We start from the raw sequence: 9,370 nt of genomic DNA on the forward strand, positions 1-9,370 counted from the left end.
GCTCATTGTTCAATCGCCTTCGATATTCGCCATTACCAACGTGCAAAGATCCAAAAATCTTGCGCAGAATCTTTCTCTCAAACACTCCAAGCGTCGCTTCAGCGGATGTTGTCATCCTCCACACTTCTGCGCCATACTATAGGACAGGCATGATAGGAGCCTTATAAAGTGTTAGTTTTGTTCGTCGAGAGAGGGCTTTACTACTCGATTGCCTACTTAATCCTAAGTTGTACTTGTTGGTAAGAGAGATTCTCCGTTGAATTTATTATCGGTATTAATCAATGATCCTACAGAAATAAACATGTCGAAATCAAACTCTCAACAGTGACGTGGGTTCCGATACGCGAGTGCGCCGACTATTTTTTTGTTTTTTAACGACAAGAGGTACAGGGTGGGCCATATAGCGTTTGCTTTTTGAACCACCTATTTTTTTGAGAATGGTAACACAAATGACATGTCAAATGTGTTCTTAATTTACTTAAAGGTTTGACATTTACGAAATGGGACGCTATACGCTTGAACAAAATTGGGAAATATTGAAAACAAATTTCCAAAGTGGTGAGTCTTCTACTTCTTCCGCGGTTACAGTAAATGGCGAGCGTTACCGTGAGATGCTCAACGAGTTTTTGTTTCCAAAAATTGAAGAGGATGACATGGACGACATTTGGTTTCAACAGGACGGTGTAACTTGTCACACTTCCAAAGTTACACTCGAACTTTTGGCTACCGTTTTTAATTCCAATATCAATTGGCCGCCTCGGAGCTGTGATGAAGCCCGTTGAACTTTTTTTTGTGGGGAGCCGTTAAAGACAAATGCTATGCGAACCATCCAGAGACGATTGATGCTTTAAAACACGAAATCGAAGTTGCCATTCATGAAATTGGAGCCCAAACAATCGAAAATGTTCTTAAAAATTGGGTTGATCGAATGGCCCGCTGTAAAGCCAGTCGTGGCAGTCATTTGATCGATATTATTTTTTATTCATAAATGAAAATGTTCAATCTTCAAAATAAAAAAAAAAGTTTCAAAAAATATTGACTAGTTTTTTTTTATAGCCGATTCAAAAAGCAAATTTTACATGGCCCACCCTATACTTCTTTTTGTCCTTTTTCGCCTTCTTTCACACCAGACCCATCCGCTTTGCTTCTTTATCCAGTTCGGAAAAGGCAGAACTAACAGCGCCTTTGTTAAGGCCGATAATGTCAATTGGGCATGAGCGATTAAGTTCTGCGGCTCGCACGATCTTTCCCTCGTGCGGTATCAAACGGCTCGGAGAGGTCCTTCCCAATGCTGACGGCGCTGATGGTACTGAGCAATGTCGTTTTGCATAGCCGCATTAGTCCTGCGGAGATGGCAATTTCAGACATCGCGGTATATAGGCAACTCCTTTTCGTGCTGTGGAATGCGGCTTAAAAATCGACGAAAGAATGGTGTGTGTCGATTCTACTTTAATGGGTCATTCCCAAGACTTGGCGTATGGGGGATATCTGGTACATTTTTGATTTCAAGCATAGATTGATTAAGTCATATCTTACCAATGAGTACAAAACACTTCAGCTCTAAAATACTTGATGTGCTATCTGCTAAAGATGGCAGAGCAAGAGGAAGGTGGTTCATTATTGGGAAGATCAAGCAGGGAAGCGTTGGCTTGCATTTCATGAATCTAATTGACGCCACCTAGCACGAGACAGAAGAAACGATCAAAGCGCTTTGCTGCACCGTAGATAAAAAATCTCTTCTACCTTTGGAGCCTTGGAACCTTCGAACGCCATCTAGATTTATGCGACACAATTATCGACAACTGAACCTCCCAAATACGTGCCATTGATCAAAAGGCGCGACGTACTTTTGAATAAGTTTACATTCCACAGCTAATGTCATAAAAGGTTATTTGAAAAAAAAAAAATCTCGTACATTTTTTTATTTACTTTAAAAGACACTTTATTTTCAGAATGAAAAACACATTTCCTGTACATTAAACAATTTCAATTAATGGCAATGGCCTTTGCGAATCAAAATAATTTACTTAGGCACTATTATTATATATGTATGTGCACATATGTATATGTATGTGTACATATGTATGTATGTATGTATGTATGTATGTATGTGTGTATATGGAGCCACATATTTAATTAAATAATAGTGTTTTTTTTTCAATCTAAATAATTTTTCGTTTCCACTCCAAAGAAGTTGGCATTGCCTAGAATCTTGCCACCCACTTAATAGGCCATTCTTATGTAACTTGTGTGTACGTATGTATGCATGTGCGTATGTATTTGTATGCGAAGCGAACCTGCAAATTGAGACAAATACGCAGATTGAATCATTTAGCCAAATTACCACTTACTGTTCAGGTTGTCACGCCAATTACGAACAGAACAAATTGATACATAAAAGCGTTTGCTTTTTTCTCCACACGCCTCTTGCCACACATGCCACATGGGCCGCTTGTGCGTGTACTTGAGTTGATAATTATTGCCACTTAAAGTATTTTGGGTGCGTGGAAGGGAAATGTTTTTTGACAGAATTTTTTTGCCATAAATTTTCGTGCTAATTACAAATTATGCGCAATGCTAAAATGTTAAACGTAAACTATAAATTTAATAAAAACATAATTTGATATTTTGATAGAATTTTTGTTTGTGTTTTGGCATTCTTATGAATCATCAAGGGAGTTGTAATTAAATATATGTAACCGGAAATATTTGTAGGTGTGCATACGCAGGTATATATCTATGTATTAGGGTTGTAAACTTCCGGGATCTTATTTTGTATAATAAATAGTTTCGGGAATCCGGAACTGTCCCGAAATGAGGAGATTTTTGATTTTGTTAAAATTTATTGCAATGCTACTCAAACTAAAAATGTATATGTGACAAAACAATATAGCTTTTAGCGATTTATATATTTATTGAAAGAATAAATTCATTTTATTTATAAACGAGTAGGATAAATGGCTGCCCACGCGGGGGAGCCCACTTGGACAAAGAATACAAAATTCATCCATTTTGATACCTTAAATAAAAAAAATAAAAAATAATTGACGTGTACACTTCTGTTAGGTGTTTTGCCGAGCTCCTCCTCCCATTTGTGATGGGCGTCTTCATGTTGTTCCACAAATGAAGGAGCCTACAGCTTTAAGCCGACTACGGATGGCAAATATGATGTGATATTTTTATGAGGAGCCTTTTCATTGCATAAATACACTCGAAGGCTTGCCAATGGCTGCTGAGGGGTGACCGCTATAAAAACAAAAACTGTTTCTATCATTTTACTGTTTCATGCACGGAGATTCGAGCTGACGCGCTGGCGAAAAGATAGTCACGCACCGACCCATTCAGCTATGCGGCCGATACCATGCCGAGGAGAAAAACAGAGCGAAAAAAACAGAGGGAAAAGCACCAATCATAGGTGGAAAAAGTAAGAAGGGGCTATGGATTAGAGGATGATAACCAACAGTGGATAACTGCGTTTGCATTAACCGCTTCAAGCTACTGATGAAATTCACCAGGTGTGAAATTTAAGTCCGCAATATCCGCAGGTGTAGCAAAAAAGTAAGAGCTCAGATGTATAAATGTTTGTGCGAAGAAAACAGGGCAGCTGAGGAGAAGGTGCTGAGTTTATTCCACCTCATCATCCAGACAGTTTGAAGCAATCCTAAGTCTCACCACCTGGACACCTAACGGACAATTTCCGGTAAGGATACCCACGAAATTCGATAGCTGCGAATTTATTAGCCTTAGAAGATTCCTCGAGTGCCGCCGATCTACACGTGGCTAGAAGGATCTCGCGACTTTGCACGTTTGCGCACTAGCCCAGCGTTCGCTGAGTTGACGCAAGTCCCATATTTCCATGAGTAGGCTACAAGTTCTCAGGGGACCCGCAATCCTCTAATTTTGCGATGAAACTGTATCCACGGAGCCGTTCGTTCATTCAGTTGAGAGAGAAGTCAGGCATTCGCCGACTAATTTCGAACGCACAAACAAGAAAGCCTAAGGCCCTTATTAACTCTTGGTTGTCGGAGTAGATATTTACGCCCTTTACAGTAATTACAAAAGTAAGCAACCAATCTACTGTTTCTTAATTGCTTGGAAAACACTACAGTGGTGCGGAAGCCTAAATTTGGGCTTAACGGGGAATTCCTCGCAGAATACTCTCTTACCAACTCTTCCATCCAACTTCGAGCCATCCAATATACCTATATATTTCTTGCATTATAAACGAGTAAAACAAACCTTTATTTCTAAAAATAAAAGTCTTTTTTTAAGGTATTGCTTTATTCAAAAGCGCTTTATGGAAATGACTGTCTCAACTAATTTTGTTGTAAGGTATTCTAAAAACCAAATTTCTCTTGATCAAATAGATGGTTTTTGGCTTGTATCTCACGGCCAAAGATTCGCACGACACTCGCTTTATTGACCTGAATCGTTTTTAAATTACACTTATAACTTCGATATTTCAGGGAATCTTACAAGAAAATTTTAAAGTGGTTAGATCGGAGATCCGAGGCGCGAAAATTATAGCACCAAGGCGGCTGATAACACTACCGAATTCGGCAAACAAACAATCGTTTGTGGAATGAACTGTACCGCTCTGCTTCCCATTTCACTGCAGCCGAAGTACTTCACAGCTCATCCGTTCAATTATGGCTCACAAAAATTCGGCAAGCTGCAGAACTCTTACGGAAGAAGTAGTCTAAAGGTAACACCACTTCTAAATCAGCACCAAACTCGCACTTTCTACGCATATAAAGGGTGATCAATTTAGAGGTATCGGATTTTAAATTGAAAAAATAACGAAAATTCAAATTGATTAGGCAATCTTTATTATTTTTGTGTATCACCAGTCATGACATTTATTTTATCAAGATAATTCCTTTCAAATGTTGGCCACAACTGCGCCGCCATTCGGCCATTCGTAAACACCAATATTGAATAGCTCGCTGGAGGACTTCGGTCGGTCGGTCGGTATCTCGTAAATAACTTGAGTAATGTTGGATTCCAATGCCTTAATCGAAGCTGCTTCACTCACAAAGTGTTGGGTATGGGAATAAGTTGCATATATTCAAAAGTCACGTTGTGCATCTGGTGGTGTCATCTATTATGAACTACTTAAACCATCTGAAACCATCACTGGCGATCGTTACCGACTGCAGCTAATGCGTTTAAATTGAGCCCTCAAAGAAAAGCGGCCGGATTTGGACGATAGACATGACAAACTGATTTTGCTGCATGACGTCGTCAGGCCACACGTTGCTAAATCGGTTCAGAAATATTTAGAGGAACTGAATTGGGAAATCTTGCCCCACCCGCCGAACTCCCCAGACATTACAACTTCGGATTACCATCTGTTCCGATCAATGCAGTCAGCCCTTAATGGAGAGCGGCTCACTTCTTACGAGAGCATCGCAAACTGGCTCAATGAATGGATCAAATCAAAAGAACTCGAATTTTTCATCAGAGGAATCCGTATGCTGCCGGAAAGACGGAGTAAAGTTGTAGCTTCCAATGGCGCATTCTTCATATAATTTCAAGTATTATTTAATTGTTTAAATAATTCGTAACTTTGGCTGAGAAAGGACGGAAACTTATTCCCATACCCAAAATTTGTAAACATTCTAATCATTTTAAGCCTTTCAAACTTCTACCAGTGAGGAGAAGAACAGCTATGTAGAAGTAAAGTCTTCCACTTTGATCTCTAACTCTATGAATCAGATTCATAGTAACAGTGCAAGGGTCCTACGACTGTAAACCCAATATCAGCATATTTGCTGTGTCCATTTGGGTATGTCTTCCTCTTGATTCCGCATATCCGCAGCATCACTTTGCTGATGTCGCATACCTCTCAAGATCACATGACTTTGTGTTGAACTTAATTCCTTACTTACACATTTACCCGAAAATTAAGACTCACAATATTTGCTGAGAATAAACTACAACAAAACTTAAAAACAAAAACAATACAAGTGACCGTAAAATTAACTAAAGTAAATATTATTTTCAGTAGCAGCCATTATTGTTGTTGCACTCATACTCGTACACAAGTTTTATTGCTCCTGCCAAAAGAAATAAAGTAATTGTTTAGACTTGGCAGGCGAGCTCGAGGTTGCGCGAACACATAAATACTCGTATGTATGTATGTATGTTTACAAGCAAAAACCGGGCAACAACAGCAACAAACTGAAAATTAGTGTAAAGTCAATTCAATGCAAATGTCATGAATTATAACCACAACTAACAGCAACAACAACAACTATAATAGGGCAATTTTCGTATGTGTGAAAAAATACTTAAAGCGAAGAATTCTGTGGTATATTTGACGGCAGCAAAAAGCAGTGAGTTGCTTTGGCAGAAAATTGTATGTGAGAAAATTAAGCAGCAAAACCTGACCGCTCTAACCGCCTACTGTGGCCTTGAAGTAGGACTTTACTTATCCGAAACAAGCTCTACGTATATAAGCGTGAACCAACTATCGATAAAAGTAGACTAAGAGAGCTTACCCTTGGTACCTAAACCTTGACGATTGATGGTTGGGCGTGAGTACATCTATGAAGAGCTGGGCTTTACCGTTGATCGGCTTAGGCATACTATCAAGGCCACCCATGTTGGAGATGTCAAGCCATTATGGTATATGAGTGACTGGGATGGTCATTAATCTCCAATGCCACTGGAGGCTATTGCAAAGCAGATCTTCTTTCCCCCTCACTCGCAATCAAAATCAATGATAGGTAGGATTAACCTAAACCGATTTAAAGATTCGTTTATCTTGGAATCAGCATTAACACCGAAAATAATGCCAGCCTTAAAGTTCAACGTAGGATCTCTCTTGACAACAAGTGCTTCTTTAGACTAAGTAGGCAATTGATTAGTAAAGTTCTCTCTCAACGAGAGGTTGAGTAGTAAAGTTCTCTCTCAACACTCTATAAGGCTCCCATCATGCCTGTCCTAGCGTATGGCGCAGAAGCTTCGACGACGACAACATCCGATGAGGCGTCCCTTGCAGCGTTTGAGGGAAAGATTCTGCGGAAGATTTTTGGACCTTTGCACGTTGGCAACGGCGAATATCGCAGACGATAGAATAATGAGCTATATGAGCTTTACGATGACATAGACATAGTGTAGCGAATAAAGATCGAGTGGATTCATCTTCCGATGTTTCTGTTTTGCGGCATATGCAAAAGAAACCTCGATAACGTATAACATCCATACGTCCATGTGAGAGGAGCCTAGGAGCATGCCACACATACCACTGGAATGATGACGCAGAGATATTAGAAGATGAGCCTATAGAATGAAACTGTCTACAAATATGGTGAACCCAGACGTCGGTGGAGAGTATTGGTCCATTTAATGGGCATCGTTCTGGGCCTTCCCAAAATAATGCAAAGTAGTTCCGGAAAGGGAGTCTCCTAAGAAGAGGAGGAGGGATTGTTTTAGTGGCTACACCATTCGGCGCAGTTGACGACGATCGCTGTAAGTGCGAAAGCATTTTAAGCCCTACCCACCAAAAAAAAAAAAACAAAAAAGTGACTTCGTTGGCTGGCTCATGTCGGCGGAATGGATACAAATACTCCGGCTCTGAAAGTATTCGATGTGGTATCATCTGGTGGTAGCAGAGGAAGAGGAAGGTCTCCTCTTCGTTGGAAAATCAGGTGGAAAAGGACTTGGCTTCACTTGGTGTGTCCAACTGGTACTGGTTAGCACGAAAATGAACGGCTGACGCGCTTTTTTAAACTCGGGCAAAATCGAGTAAGCGCTTATCGCGCCAATTAAGAAAAAGAAGAATATTTAAAAATTGTGTGGTATTAGATAAAAATAAATTTGGGATCATCCCAGGAATTCTAACAGGGCAGTGTCTATTGAATTCTCTTCTTACTAACCTGGGAATACACTCCAATGGAACTTGCAGGTTCCGTACGGAAAAAAACAGGTGCCGGCGTCATGCCCAGCGCTGGTACATAGCCGGACCAACACCGGGGTAAACATGTTTTACTATAGGAAGAAATACAACTCAATAAAATAGGACAAGTGCCAAAATTTATTAAAGAAGTTGGGCTCAGAGAAATTCTCTGATTCCATTAAGGAGGCTCATAATAATTATAGCAATAGACTTTAAATTTAGATTTATTGGAGGGTTGCACTTCGACCTCATGATCTTTTGTGCCCTCTTCTCATCACAGTACCTCATCCACACCCAGTTCCTTTATTAAACTTAAGATAGAGCTGGGTTGGACTGAGCGTATGTGCCTTTCATCCAGATGCAAATGGCCGAGATGTCTCAACCTTCGGCGCGCTGCATTCAAGCTGAAGGTGCATTGGAGTCTACTGGGTTTGGTCACAGAAACAACAAGAGTCGGTGAACCATATCCTGATCCAGTGCAGACGACTACGCAATCTACGATGGCCTGGAGAATGCCCGTAAGCATTCTAAGTTTATCCTTGGGGATAGGAGACTTTTGAACCTCTTTTGGTTGTACCCTCTCCCAGCAAAGATTTCGCCTGGCGTAGACCCACAGTTTGGTGTCAGGTAACCTCCCTTAGTTGAAGCGCTTCACTCCTAAGCTTTTTCTTGATGGGGTATTGTCCCATAGCAAATAAGGCCTCGGTTTCTATTAATGGCGAGGGCGCAACCTCTCGTTTTCAGTTATACCACTGCGTCCTGGGACTCAAATTTGCCGGATGCAATTGTGCGTACCTAACAATCAGAGTTTCTCGGACTGGTGAGGACTTAATTTCACAGGATGGGTAAGCCTTAAGTGCCGCTTGACTGTCACTCAAAATGGCAATTCGCTCACTCCGGAAATTCCTGTCTAAGTTAATATCTGCACATAGACAGAGGGCATACACCTCCAATTAGAAGATGCTTGGAAAATTACCCATCATCACAGAACGCTTGGTTTTGGGACCATATATTCCAACGCTTATGTCTTCTGGTGACTTCGAGCCATGTACCAGGGCAGCATACACTCCTGTAGTTTACTTCTTCTACTTTTCAAATTCTGCACTTCTTTTCGAATTTAATGCCTTTAGTGATATCATCTGTGAGTAGCTGGATGAGTGGGAAATCCAGACTCAGCAATTCCATCTTCTTAGATGATATCACTTTTCCTTTACCGAAGCCTTCACTAGTATTATTTAACAGGATACGCTTGACTGATTGCTGGATAACTATATGAAGCGGTGTCAGCTCGAGCATCACCTCCATCCCAGCTGTGAGGCAGGTCCGCATTGCTCCCGTGATGCACACGCACACTAAGCGCTGGTTCGCAGTGCCCGCATTGTTGAGACAGCGGCTCTCGATGCCCAAGCAACCGCTCGATATGTTATCATTGGACTGGCTTAAAAGGGTTTCGGAGATTTAAGTATA

This window comes from Anastrepha obliqua, chromosome 3, assembly GCF_027943255.1.
Source record: "Anastrepha obliqua isolate idAnaObli1 chromosome 3, idAnaObli1_1.0, whole genome shotgun sequence".
Taxonomy (NCBI): Eukaryota; Metazoa; Arthropoda; class Insecta; order Diptera; family Tephritidae; genus Anastrepha; species Anastrepha obliqua.